The sequence below is a fragment of the Chiloscyllium plagiosum genome, chromosome 21 (assembly GCF_004010195.1).
Source record: "Chiloscyllium plagiosum isolate BGI_BamShark_2017 chromosome 21, ASM401019v2, whole genome shotgun sequence".
In the NCBI taxonomy this organism is placed as follows: Eukaryota; Metazoa; Chordata; class Chondrichthyes; order Orectolobiformes; family Hemiscylliidae; genus Chiloscyllium; species Chiloscyllium plagiosum.
Window position 1 is genome coordinate 16,218,893 of NC_057730.1, and position 17,470 is coordinate 16,236,362.

Sequence of the window (17,470 nt, forward strand, 5' to 3'; positions counted from 1 at the left end):
GACTGTAACATCCTGCATCCTTATCCTTTAAATTTGCACCCTCTCCCTCACACTTAATTCTCCCCTGTTAACAGATTTATTGGGATTCAATCTCAAAACTCCTTTTCCATCACAGAGGTGCAAGTGGTTTCTGAAACCAATACTAGAAGCACAAGATTAATGTAGTCAGAGATTTGGCTCAGGTACTAACCTAACTCATGTAGACTGAGCCATGATCTATCATAAGGTATAGGGATGGTATAGTAGAGAGAGAGAGAGAGAGAAGGACATTAGTGAGAGTATTTGAGTGATGTACTGACAGAGCTGTATAAAACAAGACATGTCGAGGACGTGAGAAATGGATTTGAAGCTGATGCCTTTGAAAGTTGTCTGAGGGTGAGCTGGAGCTGATGTGAATGTCCGGTGTAGATCCTGAGAGCTGGTGAGTGCTGCTGAGTGAGGGATCGATGTGTGGTTCATGGAACAGTCTGAAAGGTCACTGGTGTAATGAACAAATGGACATGTTGTGGAAAAACTTGTAATAATTTGTCTGTGTAAACCTTTTCTTGAAGCTATCTGAGAAATATGGCGAGGTATTTAGCATCAAGCTGGGACCCACAACTGCAGTGGTGCTGACTGGTTATGAAGCAGTGAGGGATGCTCTCATCAACAATGCAGATGAATTTGGAGAAAGAGCACACATCCCAATATTTGAAAGAATGTTGAAGGCACATGGTAATTTGCATCTTCAGCTTCATTGTCGTAAAATTTATAAGTTAAAATCAGGTTGCATTCTGTCCCTGATTAGATAATGAATACTTTTCAAGTTTGGCAAAGGTTAGTTTTTTTTTAAAGCATTATGGTTTAAAGAACTTTGAAAGATAAAAAAAAGAATACGATTGTAACTAATTTTTTGTAATTTCTAAAAAATATGGTTGTATTTAATCATGCAATATCCGAAAACAGTAGCCATTATGAATATTTGGTGATGTTGATGTGGAGATGTTTTAGTAAATTCATTTGGCACACTATTTTCCATGATTTTTATAGAAATGTTAACAATATATTTAGTAATACACAAAGATTAAACTGGAGGATTGGGAACACAACCTGTTCTGACACTGGGTAAGACCTTAGCTCCTCTGTGAAATAACCCCCTTTTGCCTCAAGTTTCTGGATACCTATAGTGAAGAGAAGCCTATTGAACTTGAATCTAAAATTAACAATTGACCCAGTGTCAAATGGGATTTATGTTACATGGTGGAAAGTAGGACGAGGCTTGTGTCGAGTACAAAAGCTTGCATAAACCACGAGGGCCAAATAACTTGTTGCTGTGCTGTAAATTCAATTTGGTCTGCACTTGTAGATAAGGGAATGCCATGCACATATGATACTAATATCTCCAATAATCATATCTGGGCTTCCTAAATTTTTCATTCAAATTATTTGTCAAATTGAATGGTTAAGTGCAAATATCTTCATGTTTGACATTTTTATGACTTTTTAAATGTAAAAGCTTTTAAAGTGTTTGAGCATATAATGGTGCTATGAAATAAAACATTCTCATGTTCAATCATTAACTCATCAATTCCATGTTGAGATCACTGTACTACAATGCAATCTATTTTCGGCATTGGCACAATTGGTAGCTTACTTGTCACAGAGTCAGATAGTTTGAGCTCACGCTCTTCCTTAGAGATCTGAACATATAGTCCTGGTTGACAATTCCAGGTAGTGGAGGAATGCTGTATTGTCAGAGGTGCACTTAGCTCAATTCTCATCTTTGCTCTCTGAACACCATAAAATGTCTCATGGCATTTTTTAAAGCAGAGCAGAGAACTGTATTTTCTGATAATAGACAATAGACAATAGTTGCAGGAGTAGGCCATTCTGCCCTTTGAGTCTGCACCATCATTCAATATGATCATGGCTGATCATCCTTAATCAGTATTCTGTTCCTGCCTTATCTCCATAACCATTGATTCCACAATCCTTGAGAGCTCTATCCAACTCTTTCTTAAATGAATCCAGAGACTGGGCCTCCACTGCCCTCTGGGGCAGAGCATTCCACACAGCCACCACTCTCTGGGTGAAGAAGTTACTCCTCATCTCTGTCCTAAATGGTCTACCCCGTATTTCTAAGCTGTGTCCTCTGGTTCGCCACTCACCCATCAGCAGAAACATGTTTCCTGCCTCCAGAGTGTCCAATCCTTTAATAATCTTATATATCTCAATCAGATCCCCTTTCAGTATTCTAAACCAAGGGTATATAAGCCCAGTCGCTCCAGTCTTTCAGCGTAAGGTAGTCCCGCCATTCCAGGAATTGACCTCGTGAACCTACGCTGCACTCCCTCAATAGCCAGAATGTCTTTCCTCACATTTGGAGACCAGAACGGCACACAATACTTCAGGTGTGGTCTCACCAGGGCCCTGTACAGCTGCAGAAGAACCTCTTTGCTTCTATACTCAATCCCTCTTGTTATGAAGGCCAGCATGCAATTAGTTGAAACTTTATTGCTGGAACAGCACAGCAGGTCAGGCAGCATCCAGGGAACAGGAGATTCGACGTTTCGGGCACAGCCCCTTCTTCAGGAATGAGCAGAGAGTGTTCAGCAGGAGAAGATAAAAGGTAGGGAGGAGGGACATGGAGGAGGGGCGTTGGAAATGTGATAGGTGGAAAGAGGTAAAGGTGAAGGTGATAGGTCGGAGTAGGGTGGAGGCGGAGAGGGCAAGAAGAAGACTGCAGGGCAGGAAGGCGGTGCCGGGCTGGAAGGATCCGGCGGAGACAAGGTGGGGGGAGGGGGGAGGAAGAAACTGGTGAAGCCCAAGTTCATCCCCTGCGGTTGGAGGGCTCCCAGTCGGAAGATAAGACGCTCCTCCTCCGACCGTCGGGCTCCTCCTCCTCCTCCACCCACATCATCTATTGCATCCGCTGCACCTGATGTGGCCTCCTCTATATTGGGGAAACAGGCCGCCTACTTGCGGAGCGATTCAGAGAGCACCTCTGGGCCACCCGGACGAACCAACCCAACCAACCTGTGGCACAGCATTTCAACTCCCCCTCCCACTCCACCGAGGATATGCAGGTCATTGGACTCATCCACCGCCAAACCACAACAACCCGACGGTCGGAGGATCTCCCTCGTCCATCTTCAGAGTTACATCCTCAAAAAATTCCAGAAGATTAGTCAAGCATGATTTCCCCTTCATAAATCCATGCTGACTCTGACCTATCCTGTTACTACTATCCAGATGTGTCGTAATTTCACTCTTTATAATAGACTCCAGCATCTTTCCCACCACTGAAGTCAGACTAACTGGTCTATAATTTCCTGATTTCTCTCTCCCACCTTTCTTAAAACGTGGTACAATATTAGCCACCCTCCAATCCGCAGGAACTGATCCCGAATCTATTGAACTCTGGAAAATAATCACCAACGCATCCATGATTTCTCGAGCCACCTCCTTCAGTACCCTAGGATGTAGACCATCAGGACCCGGGGACTTATCAACCTTCAGACCTAACAGTCTCTCTAACACCAATTCCTGGCAAATATAAACATCAATTCCTGATGTTCTAGCTATTAAGTTAAGTTGTGAGGAAAGATTATTTTAAAAAAGGCCTGTTTTATCTCAAATATAGATGTTTAAGTGGTAATCTGATTGAAACGTTTAAGATATGAATAGAAAAAGACATGGTAGTTAAAGTTAAATTACTTACATTGGTTAGGGATTCTAGAACTAGGTGGCATCGTCTGAGATATAGAGCTAGATCATTCGGGAGAAATGTTTGGAAAAACAAATGATGGCAGATGTTAGGAACTGTCTTCCACAACAGGAGGGGGATGCTGGATCAGGTGTAGATTCCAAATCTGAAATAGGCAAGTCTCTGCTAAGCAATGGAGTTAGGCCCTAGATCAGCCAGGATCCCATTCAATGGTGGAACACCCTTGAGGGGCTGAACAACCTTCCCCTTTTCCTATGTTACTGTGTTCCTATTTGGCCCTCAATCAACATGCATAAAATAATTAATCTGTGGATGTTTACTGTGATATTACTACTATCCAGTTGTGTCGTAATTTCATCCTTTATAATAGACTCCAGCATCTTTCCCACCACTGAGGTCAGACTAACTGGTCTATAATTTCCTGCTTTCTCTCTCCCACCTTTCTTAAAAAGTGGTACAATATTAGCCACCCTCCAATCCGCAGGAACTGATCCCGAATCTATCGAACTCTGGAAAATAATCACCAACGCATCCATGATTTCTCGAGCCACCTCCTTCATTACCCTGGGATGTAGACCATCAGGACCCGGGGACTTATCAACCTTCAGACCTAACAGTCTCTCCAACACCAATTCATGGCAAATATAAACATCAATTCCTGATGTTCTAGCTATTAAGTTAAGTTCTGAGGAAAGATTATTTTAAAAAAGGCCTGTTTTATCTCAAATGTAGATGTTTAAGTGGTAATCTGATTGAAACGTTTAAGATACGAATAGAAAAAGACATGGTAGTTAAAGTTAAATTACTTACATTGGTTAGGGATTCTAGAACTAGGTGGCATCGTCTGAGATATAGAGCTAGATCATTCGGGAGAAATGTTTGGAAACACAAATGATGGCAGATGTTAGGAACTGTCTTCCACAACAGGAGGGGGATGCTGGATTAGGTGTAGATTCCAAATCTGAAATAGGCAAGTCTCTGCTAAGCAATGGAGTTATGCCCTAGATCAGCCAGGATCCCATTCAATGGTGAAACACCCTTGAGGGGCTGAACAATCTTCCCCTTTTCCTATGTTACTGTGTTCCTATTTGGCCCTCAATCAACATGCGTAAAATAATTAATCTGTGGATGTTTACTGTGAATAATTTGGTTACCACACTTCCTAAGTTCTAATAATGACTACACCTGAAAAGTAACTCAGTCACTGTAGCATTAGGAGAATGTGGTGCTGGAAAAGCACAGCAGGTCAGGCAGCATCCAAGGAGTAGGAATTCCTGATGAAGGGCTTATGCCCTAAATGTAGATTCTCCTGCTCCTCGGATGCTGCCTGATCGATTGTGCTTTTCCAGCACCACACTCTCAACTCTGATCTCCAGCATCTGCAGTCCTTATTTTCTCCTAGATGTCCACAGGTTGCCTATTGAAATGTAGTATAGAAATATTGCACTATACAAATGCCAACCTTTATCAGTTCACTGCATACAATTTCCCTCATTAGTCATGCCCTTGATTCGTTGAGGAACATTCTCAGTTAAAATGAATATTTCAATGGTCACAATATTTGCTTCTTTCTGATGGATTTAATTTAATGTCTTATTTTTGGTCATGGAGAGTCATTGGAAGCAAATGCAGATTTGTCCTCACCACAGATTTTGGAATGGGAAAGAAAACATTGAAGACAAAATAATTGAGGAATCAGATTTCCTGGTACAAATTATTGACTCATGTAAGGTAAATGAACAGAATTACCATTTTCTTTTCTCTATGCTTCAACATATTTATAAATGCAGATGTACCTTAAAGAATCACAGAAATCTACATCACCAAAGGAACCATTCAGGGCACAATGTTTATGCTAGCACTTTGCATGAAACCATCCAAACTGATCACAATTATTGCTGTATGCCCCCTCTCTGACATGCATTCAAATAGATCACATCTGATTGATTTGACAAACTAGTATATAGATTTCTAGTTCATTCACCTCTCAATTCATGATCTGTTCTGTAGTTCCACAGCACAATCTGGATATTGAAGGAGTTTGAAAAATTCTGGTGAGAGTGTTGACGATTTCCTGTCTATCTTCCTTCAGCAGCCATGGGAACAAGCTTCAGGGTCTTACCTAAAGAGCAATGCAACTGTGATTTCCTGTAAAGGGCCAATACTTGATTGAATGTGATCATTAAAATGTCTCTTTTAGGCCAACCGTTTAATCCAGCTGGAGAGATTTGACCTCGGACCTTCGGGTGACCATCCTCCAAGGCGGACTTCGGGACAGGCAGCAGCGAAAAGTAGCCGAGCAGAGGCTGATAGTTAAGTTCAGTACCCAAAGGGAGGGCCTCAACCGGGATCTTCGGTTCATGCCACACTACAGTTGACCACTATTGCACTACACACACACACATACACACACACACTCCTATATATACACACACAACACTCCTATACACAGACACGCACACAGACACTAATACATACTTCTACAGATACACACACACACTCCCACACTCACATGCACCCTCTCACAGACTTAGATCCCTTTACACTCACACACATACATATACACTCTCTCTCACAGACACTCACAACCCCCCACCCCAGGCACGCAAGCACATATACACGCACACATACACACATATATGTTTGTGCGGTGCATTTGTACTTGCAGAGTTACATTGTACATTGCTCAAAACTGTATGAATCCATGTAAGACTCTGTTCACTCATTTTTTAGATTAGTATCAGTCTAAACATTATGGCACAGACAACAGTATGCAGGGGGTGAACACCTTCAACATATTATCTGGCGAACACCAATTGTTAAAGTTAACCTGAGAATGTAACCTTTTAAAAAAATGTTTTGTGATTTACATATAAAAAAAGTGAAACTAACATGGTCATTCTAACAGACTTAACAAACCATCAAGGTATTTTTCAATGTATAATTTCAGTTACATCACACTGTAAACTTTTGCTATAAATTCTGTGTCTTACAATTGTGTACTCCACAACCACCTGATGAAGGAGCAGCGCTCCAAAAGCTAGTGCTTCCAATTAAATCTGTTGGACTAAAACCTGGTGTTGTGTGATTTTTAACATAATGGTGGTGAAAGAGAAAAAGAGATTTAAAATGGGTCCAATTTAAGAAGAAATTGGAGAGAATAGTTCCTCTCCATATATGCAACCAGACTGCTGGCTTTGTGGGTGTTCCTGACTTCCAGCATCCGTATTGCTCTGGTTTTACAGGTTACATGTCCCACCAGGTTCCTGCCCTCAGGTGATTAGTCTCTCAACATCAAGTTGTCCTTGTATTAACTACACGCCTGTTACACAGATGCTGTAGATTTAGTTTCACACAACAAACTATCAACTGTCTCATTACAGCCATTGTTTGTGACATTGATGTTTCTTGCAGTAAATGTACCAAATCTAACTTTTTTGTTGTTGTCCTCAAGGACTTGAATCCACAATTGTCTGTTTTGGAGGTGATTTCTGTACCCACAGAACTGTAGCAGGGACCTTTTCATGTTATTTAATCGAATTGCCGTTTGAACAGATGTGACATGGATGGAGAGTGTTAAAACAAAGGCTGTTTTCGAACTGTAATGTCACATTTCTGAAATTCATTTGTCTTCAAAAATAACTGTTTACTTCAAGAGCTATTTTGGCATACTTTTGCATCGTGTTTTCTGCAGATTGGAGGGCTTGCGTAAAATGGAACTGTTCCTGTTCTTTACTATTTTGATACAAAAATTTATCTTTCAAATTCCACCCGATGTCAGTGAACTGGAGCTGGAGTCTGGTGTGGGTTTTACTTCGTTCCCAAAGTACACATATGTGTGTGCTGTGCGTCGCTGATGTATTGTTGAAGAAATTCTCAGGAGTCAGACCTTGAGCATTAACAGACTTTATTGCACGGTCATGGGGAGTACGTCTTGCCTCAGGCAGAAACAGGCATAGTCTGAAGTTATGCAAAAGGTTAAAGGTTATATAGCATTTTAGGCAGGGGCTGACCGTTAGTCACAGAAGTCATGAGCTTAGGTGAAGCCAATGGTCAGTCCCTGTTATTGTCACAAGTGTTTTCCGATCAGGCAGGTTTGAATGTTAGCATGTACCAAATTGTTTGTACAACGTTCTGTAGGAATCAGGAACACATAAGTGACACAATAAGCCTAACATCATTATGAAAGCAGAACTAGTCTAGGGTCTGGGGGAAGTGAGGACTCTCAGGCAGTTGCAAGGTTATTTTAGAAAAATAGTTATAGAAGCACTTCTTCAATACAGCATGTCAGCAATCTGTGCTTTAACTTGCTAGACCAGTCATGTAACAATAGCTGCCAGGCAAAGCGTGTCAACGTTTCTTTGACAATCCTTCCTCTTTGATCACAAGATCAAAAGAGCAGATTGGGAGTGTCCGCAAATGGGGGAGTGTAACCAGATCCCGGAGGGGTTAACCGCTGGTGGTGGTGTTGGTGGTGGTGGTGGTGGTGGTGGTGGTGGTGGTTTGGAGTCATAAAAATAGGCCTTGGATTCATCATGGAGGGAGCCGAGGGCAGCAACACCTGGGGTTTCTTGTCAGGGTAGGAGTGTTCCACAGGGGGAATCCTAGCCAACTGCATGGTTTGTGGGGAAAAGAGAGGTGCAGTCAACCTATTCATGAGAACCTGCCAGTATATATGGCAACACAACACACAATGATTATAACGACAATAATAACCAGCCAATGCAGTAAATAAGACCCCCAAGGCCGTCCCAGTAGCCCTCCCAGCCAGCCATTTCCTGCAGTGGAACCTTGTCTGATTCCGAAAAGACTGGATCACATGGGTTATGTTGTATACCTGGATAATACATTTGTCCCCCATGATTGTGCACAATCCTCTTTGTTAGGCCAATTGATCATCCAATTTTTTATTAACCAATTCCTTCCTAACCACATTTAGTCCCTTCACTGCACTGTTTCCCAGATGTTAACCCACAAATGAGGTAATTCCTGTTTTTTGCTGCTATTGTTCCCACTGAAACTCCAAGGGATAATGTCCTGAGAAACCAGTCGCCAAGGGAAGATCCCAGAGTTACTGGGTCCTTCCAATCCATACAAACTTCCTCGCTAATAGCTCAGGTAACTACTCTGCGGCTGGTGTGAGCTCACTGTAGGCATGGGACAGTGAGTGGCCCGATTGTCTCTACTGCAAACAAGTCTGGGAGAGTCCGGGTGGCTGTATTAAGGAACACAAACCCTGGCTTAGCCCGGTAACAGTTAACCTCCCTATTATTTTTACTCATGAACTGTTTGTATCTCCAGTTACTTTCCTGGTTGGAGTTTCCCCCGATCCGATCAGCTGGTAATTGTCAAAAGGATACGACCATGTGGTCGAGCAGACATGGGTACCATTTCAGTGTGCACACCTGCTCAACCTATCTATCTCTCTTCCCTCCTACAGGATGCTTGGTTATAATACATTGACCTCTGAATCATTCAGTTCTAGATTGAAATTCCAGGCTCAAACAGAAAAATCTGGCCCTCCACTGCAGGCATACTACAATGCCAGAACTACCGTCTTTGGGAAGGTACTGTTTTGACAAGGAGGATAGCAATTGTGCCCAGTGTTCTGGTCAATATTAATCCTTAAATCAATATCATAAAGAAGAGCTCATCTTCTCATTATCATATTTCTCTTTTATTGGGTGTTGCTAAGTGTCTATTGGCTAATATATTTGTTACATTACAACGGAGATTGCACTCAATTTAAAAGTACGTCATTGTGAACTGCTTTGACAGGTTTGCTGGTTGCAGCAAGTGTGATAAATACAAGTCTTCCTTTAAAGCCTATCTCTTTGACCATGTCTTTGTCACTTTTCATACCACTTCTCTATATAGTTGGTGCCATTATTTCTCTGATATCAAGCCTGGGAACATTCTTTATACAGTATACCGTATTAAAGTTGGTAAGCAAATACAAGTTTTCATTATTGTTAAAAAATATCACTTTGATTTATTCTCCCTTCTCTGTTCTCTCTGTTGCTTTACAGCTAAAACTAACAAAATGATGCATCGAAAGAGGAGATCTGTGGCTACTGTTTTTGTGCAACACAAACGCACAAATAAGGAGTGGAGGACCAATTAGTCCCTCAAGCCTGCACTTAATGGTATAATCCTGGGGAGTGTTGCTGAACTAAAAGATCTGATCCCATCACCGGGTCAGCCTTTATTTACAAGTACACAGTACACTGGCTGTTACCAGCCAGCTTGGAGCCAGTCCTCAACTGAGGAGATTCTAGTCTCCTGTTTTTTTTTTCTTTTCTTTTGTTCTTTCTTTTTTAACCTCCACACTACCACCTAAGTGCAGTCTCCTGTTATATTAGTCAGCCAAAACTTTCCTGATTGGCCCAAGTTAACAACCTCAATCAAGAACCTCGTAGTTAATGAAGTCAATGTGTTTCCAATCACTACAGAAGATTTGTTTGTTTAATTTCTGAAATAAATGCTGTCTAATAAGTGCAATTTGGAAAGGTGGGGTCTCTGTTTTGGTTTAGATGAATAATAAATATCATCTTTCTGAAATCCATGATTCTGAGGCAATTTGACAGGGCAGTTAAGAGGATGTTTTCACTTGTCAAAGTATTTACAGCCATGGTTATAAGTTTCAAAATGATAGATCCCACATTTCAATCAGAGATGGGATCTCTCAAAATGTCATCAGTCAATAGAATTCACTGCTGGCTTCCAAATTGAATCTATTCAAAGTGGAGTTCATGGGTATAGTTTCATGAGCAGATTTGCAGAAACAGGAGGCTGTAAACTTCTGACATTGCCACCCACCTTCCCATCCCCAAACTCACCCACCATGTTATGTGCAGAAGGGGCAAGCCTAGGGCAGCCTGCCTGTTCTCAGCCCAATTAAAGCCCTTAACCAATCAATTAATGGCCAGTTATATTGCACCACAGATTTACTGAGACTTCACTTGCAGCCCCTTTCCAATTACTGCGAGTTGCAAATGATCTATTCTTGAATGTATTACTCTTCAAAAACAGGTTGAGACATACGTGGACCATAGTTAAACCAAAAAGTTGAATATTTTCATTCACTCTCTTTATTCAACTAATTAATGTTTCATCCTCATAATCAAATCTGTCTCCAAAAACTATAGACAAAATTATATTGGCCACAGCAAAGTTCATTTTCGTAGTTGGATTAAACGGTTGGCCTGCAAAAGAAATTTTATTACAGTTGCATAGCTCTTCTGATAAGACCCTGAAGCTTGTTCCCTTGGCTGTTAAAGGAAGGTGGCCAGGAGGTAGCAGGCACTCAGAGTCGAAGAGTCAAAAAGATCTACTGTACGGAAACAGACCCTTCGGTCCAATTCATCCATCCCAACCAGATATCCTAAATTAATCTCGCCCCATTTGCCACCATTTGGCCCATATCCCTCTAAATGCATCCTATGCATGAGCCCATCCAAATGCCTTTTAAATGTTGTAATTGTACCAGCCACCATTACTTCTGTGATTATTTAATGTACATCTGCATTCATAAATAATGCACACAGAGAAAAGAAACAATGGTAATTCTGTTCATTTATCTCACACAAACTCAACTTAATAAACATTAATCCTTCTTACTAGAAAATTTGACTCCTTGATTATTTTGTCTTCAATGGGTTTTTTTTCCGATTCCAAAATCTCGTAACGTGCTGAGGGCAAATCTTCGCATTTGGTTCCATGATTCCCCATGACCAAAAACAATACCTTAAATTAAATCTATCAGAAAGAAGCAAACACTGTGATTCTTGGAATATTTATTTTAACTGACAACATTCCTCAAAGAATCGAGGGCAGGACTAATTAACTAAATTATACACGGTGAAATGAGAAAGGTTCATATTTGTATTGTTTCTAAAGTACATTTCAATAGGCAACCTGTGGGCATCCTAAATGCTTCAGTCACTGAGTTACTTTTCAGGTGTTAGAGAATAGGAAGTGTGTTAACTAATTTATTCACAGCAAGCTTCTGCAAATTGTTTATTTTCCTGATGTTGATTGAGGGACAAATAGGAACATAGTAACATCGCAAGAGGAGTTAGCCATTCAGCCTCTTCAGCATATTCCACCATTCAATGGGATCCTGGCTGATCTAGAGCCTAACTCCATTGCTTAACAGAGATTTACCTATTTCAGATTTAGAATTAACATCTGATCCAGCAACCACTCCCATTTGTAGAAGAGAGTTCCAAACACCTGCAATCATTTGTACTTCCTAAAGTTTCTCCTAAATGTTCTGGCCCTCTTTCTCAAACTATATCCTCTGGTTCTGGAATCCCCAAATAATGGTAATATGGATCAGATCAAACCTCCTCAAACTATTCTGAAAATAGTCTAGACCCTAACGTTTTCTTATTTTCAAGGTAAATGTAAGGTTTGGCCTACCAGATGCAATTTGATTGGTCAAACTATTGGATTTAAAGCAAAATACTATAGTTCATCCATTATAGTGAAAACGATGCAAAAGAAAGAAAGAATTAGAATCACTTAATTCATTTGAAAACTTAACAAAATAATACATACAGTAACTATTACTAATTAACTGTTCCAATTATCACACTTGGCAAAAGGCAGATTCAGAAAACAGATTGTCTTACATGCAGTTCTCCAATCCAACAAGAAAGAACATCAAAACACAATTCTGAGAGAGAGAGACAGAGAGGGAACTCCAGCTTTCAGCTGTAGCAAAGAGAGATGTCACAGATTTTTGCAACCCCAGTATCCTCTACAGGAAGCTAAAGATCACGGTTCTGTCCGCGTTTGAGTACATCCCTTCCGGCTGCTTCTTTTGTTCCAACTTTTAAAACTATCAAAGATCTCACAAGCTGTTCACCCCAGTGGTTCCAGCAGACTACTCATCACCTCTGCCTTAAAACCTCTCTTCAAAAACAACAGGGCAAAGTAACCTCTTAAAGCCATAGAAAGCTTTTCAAAGCTTTTTCATTTGAAATGTCACAAAAATGTCAAGCATAAAGGATATTTGTATGCAACATATGAAGTTGACAATTAATTTGAATATAAAGTTTAAGAAGCCTAGATATTATTACCGGAGATGGTAGGATCACATGTGTGTGGTATCCCTTGTCTACAAGTGCAGACCTATATTGATTTTAGTGACAGAAACATGTTATTTGGACCAAATGGTCTGTGTACGTTTTTCTGCTCGATACAAGTGTCCTCCCACCTTTCTTCATGTATCACAAGTCTCAGTTAACACTGGGTCGATTATTAATTTTAAATTGGAGCTCAACAAGTTTCTCTTCACTAAAGGTATTCAGAAACCCAAGGCAAAAGGGTGCTTTTCACAGACGAGTCAAAAAGTGTGGCGCTGGAAAAACACAGTAGGTTAGGCAGCATTCAGGGAGCAGAAGAATTGACGTTTCAGGCATGAATTGTTATGCCTGAAACATTGACTCTCTTACTCCTCGGATGCTGCCTGACCTGCTGTGCTTTACCAGCACCACACTTTTTGACTCTGATCTCCAGCATCTGCAGTCCTCACGTTCTCCTAAATCACAGATGAGCCAGGGTCATGACAAATTATGTTCCCAAACCTGCAATATAACCTTCGACAAACAACAAAAATATGTTATTAACATCTCTAATCAAATCATAGAAAATAGGATGCCGAACAAATTTACTAAACATCCCCATGTTGACATCATTAGGTCTAGGATAACGGCTATAATTTCTGGATATTGCACAATTAAAAATAACTATATGTTTTAGAAATTACAGCAAATTAGTTACAATCTTATTTGATTAGTTATTTTTGTTTCTTTCCTCAAGTTCTTTAAAACATAATGCTTTAAAAAAAACTAACCTATACAAAACACTGAAACGTATTCATTATCTGAACAGGGACAGAATACAACCTGATTATAATTGACAAGTTTAACAACAGTGACGATGCAAATTACCATGTCCTTTTGTAATTGCTTCAAATATTGGGATGTGTGCTCTTTCTCCAAATTCATCTGCATTGTTGACGAGAGCATCCCTCACTGTTTCATAACCGGTCAACACCACTGGAGTTGTGGGTCCCAGCTTGATGCTAAATACCTCGCCATATTTCTCAGAGAGCTTCAAGAAAAGGTTTACTTGACAAATTATTACAAGTTTTTTCGTGACACGTCCATTTGTTGTTCATTACACCAGTGACCTTTCAGACTGTTTCATGAGCCACACATCGATCTCTCACTCAGCAGCACTCACCAGCTCTCAGGATCTACACCGGACATTCACATCAGCTCCAGCTCACCCTCAGACAACTTTCAAAGGCATCAGCTTCAAATTCATTTCTCATATCCTTGACATGTCTTTAGCTTTATGCAGCTCTGTCAGTACATCACTCAAATACAATGTAAAACACTCTCACTAACATTCTGCTCACACTCTCTACCATACCATTCATATACCTTACGCTAAATCTTGAATCAGTTGCCACACAAGAGGCCAGTACGTAAGCCAAATCTCTGACTACACTGCTCCTGATGTTGGTCTCTCTGCGTTGTGAATTTGCTTTTTGCTGAATTTGCCTCATTTTCTCAACAGATTAAGCTACTTGCACCCCTGTGGTGGAAAGGAAGTTTTGAGACTAAATCCCAATAAATCCTTTACCTTGTGGTTTAACAGGGGAGAATTAAGTGTGTGAGGGAGAGGGCACAAATTTAAAGGGTAAGGATGCAGGATGTTACAGTCCAGCGTATGATCTGGCTTCAACACTGGAACACATTTACTGGCCTAAAGACAGTGAGTGTTTTTTCAGTTGATTGCTCCTATTCACCACACCAGTGACCTTTCAGACTGTTCAATGGGCCACACATCCAGGCTGCACACCACTATACCACTTCTCACTTAGTGATTAAAAAAATACCAGGTTGCGAAAACCAAAGGGCAGAATCTGCTCACTCGTGAACGATGCTGGTATTGCTGAATCTGTTGAGAAAATGAGGCAAATTCAGCAAAAAGCAAATTCACAACGCAGAGAGAAACTAAAGTCCCATTCTCCAAACATAGTGTGAACAGCAAGGCAACACTCACTAGTAACAAAAAAAGTGGTTTATTGATATTCATTAACATACCTTTTATTTATTATGGGTGTTCTTGGCTGACCAACATTGATTACCCGTTCCCACTTGCCGTTGCAAAGGTTGTAGTGAACTGTCTTCTCGTTCTGCTGCAGTCCATGTGCTGTAGATAGACCCACTATATTCTCAGGGAGGGAAGGGACAGTGAAGGAACAGCGATGGTAGAGATCAGAGTTGAGAGTGTGGTTCTGGAAAAGCACAGAAGGCCAGGCAGCATTTGAGGAGCAGGAGAATGGACGTTTCGTGCAGAAGCCCTTCATTAGGAGTGAGGCTTATTCCTGTTGAAGGGCTTATGACCAAAACGTCGATTCTCCTGCTCCTCAGTTGCTGCCTGACCTGCAGTGCTTTTCTAGCACCACAGCCCAGTGTTAACATCAGCTTGGATCATAATAAAATTAATGGTATGAAATTAAAAATCATGTTTGAGATGTGCTCTACACTCAGTAATATAGCTGTACCTGGCTTTAACTTATTTACAGCACAGAAGAAGAAGATGAAGGAACTGAGGGCATTCTGGCTAAGTTTGCAGATGATACAAAGATAGATAGAGGGACAGGTAACATTGAGGAGGCAGGAGGCTGCAGAAGAATCTGAACAGGTTAGGAGAGTGGGCAAAGAAGGGCCGATGGAGTACAACATGGGCAAGTGTGAGGTCATGCACTTTGGTAGGAAGAATAGAGGCACAGACTATTTTCTAAAAGGGGAGAAAATTCAGAAGTCTGAAGTGCAAAGAGACTTGGGAGTGCTGGTCCAGGATTCTCTCAAGGTAATCTTGCAGGTTGAATCAGTAGTTAATAAGGCAAATGCAATAATGACATTTATTTTGAGAGGCATTGAAGTTAAAAGCAGTGATGTACTTCTGAGGATCTATAAGACTCTGGTATGACCACATTTGGAGTATTGTGCACAGTTTTGGGCCCCCAATCTCAGGAAGGATGTACTGGCCCTGGAGCGTGTTCAGACGAGATTGACGAGAATGGTCCCAGGAATGAAAAGCTTAACATATGAGGAACATTTGAAGACTGTGGGTTTACATTCAATGGAGTTTAATGAGGGGAGATCTAATTTAAACATTCCGAATACTGAATGGTCTGGACAGAGTAGATGTTGGGAAGATGTTTCCATTGGTAGGAGAGACTAGGACTCAAGAGTCTAGCCTTAGTGTAAAGGGAAGACCTTTTAAAATGGTGATAAGGGGAAACATCTTCAGTCAGAGCGTGGTGAATCTGTGGAATTCACTGGCGCAGAATATATTTAAGACTGAGATAGATAGAGTTTGAGTATCAAGAGAATCAAGGGTTACGGGAAGGAAATGGGAGAATGGGTTTGAGAAACCTATTGAATGGTAGAGCAGACTCGATTTATTGAATGGCCTAATTTCTGCTCCTATGTCTTATGATTTTATGGTCTTATTTCATTTATCGTATCTGCTGCTCGAGATTCCATTGCATGACGATTGAATTTTTTTAAAGAAAAAATCTTGCCTAATCTAGTGAAAGCATTTACATTGGTTGTAATGGGAAAATCTGATTCACTCAATGTTTCATTAAAATTGTATGCTTCAGGCATGTAACAGCAATATTAAGCCAGGACTTAGTGTCCACCATATCCCAAAATAAAAGACTATCCTGGGCTGTGCTTGCCAGCATTTTATTGTCCATCCCTTGTTGCCCTTGAGAAGAAGGTGGTGAGCTGCCTTTTTGACCTGCTGCAGGCCACATGCTGTAGGTTGATCCACAATTCCATTCGGAAGGGAATTCCAGGATTTTGATCCAATGACAGTGAAGGAACAGCGATAGATTTCCAAGTTAGGATGGTAAATGGAATGGAGGGAAACTTGCAAGTGCTGGTGTTCCCATGTACTGGCGTCCCCATGTACTGGCATCAAATATACAGAAAGAAATGGGACTAATCAAAGTTCCGTGCAAGGTAGTGAAACTTTCATTCAACATAGTAAGTAGTAGGAGATAGACAAATTTTAAATTCGTCATGGGCTGAAGGGTATGGCAAGCAGGCAGGAAAATGGAGATGAAGTCAAGATGAGATCAACTACAGTTGTATAAAATGGGGGAGCAGGTTCGAGGGCCTGAATTACCTACTCCTACTCCTAGTTCTGATGAAATTAAGGATTCCTCCTCTAGCCAATTGAAAGGGAATCTAAGCTCCAAATATTTGAAGTGAATTCTTTGTGTGAGGTGCTCTTGTTGGTGCAATTGTCCATTTGCACCTTGGTTGATCTGTTAAGATATTCTGCAGCATTTCATTGAGACTGTTTTTATTTCAGCAGCAGCAATTCCTGCACATACACTGATAGTGTTAATTGCATTGAGTATCTGTTTTTATGATTTGCAACTAGATGTGGATCTTTGATTAAATTTTGAGGTGCAGACTGAAACCAGGTAAAGGGGAATAAATTAAAACTATCAGATGACTGCTCCCCAAAATGTTCAGTTCATTTTCAGTCATCATGACTAAAATTTAGTAAACCTTGCACAGTCAAGAAGGAGAGAATACATCCCAAGTAAGACACAGGCAAAGTGAGAGTCCAGTTTGGGGAGATTTGAGGCAGCATGGGAACTTGGTGCGGGAGGAAAGTGGTGCTTTTCGCTTGCCCTTTTTGGCTCATAGCTTGTAA

At 40.8% G+C, this 17,470-nt stretch overlaps 1 long non-coding RNA gene across 1 annotated transcript; it reads left to right on the plus strand.

The window, feature by feature from the left end:
- The first annotated feature begins 334 nt into the window (after positions 1–334).
- LOC122560387 lies at positions 335–700 on the plus strand. The gene is made up of 2 exons (XR_006314729.1): positions 335–421; positions 552–700. It is a non-coding gene; the product is annotated as an uncharacterized LOC122560387 (long non-coding RNA).
- Positions 701–17,470: the final 16,770 nt, after the last annotated feature.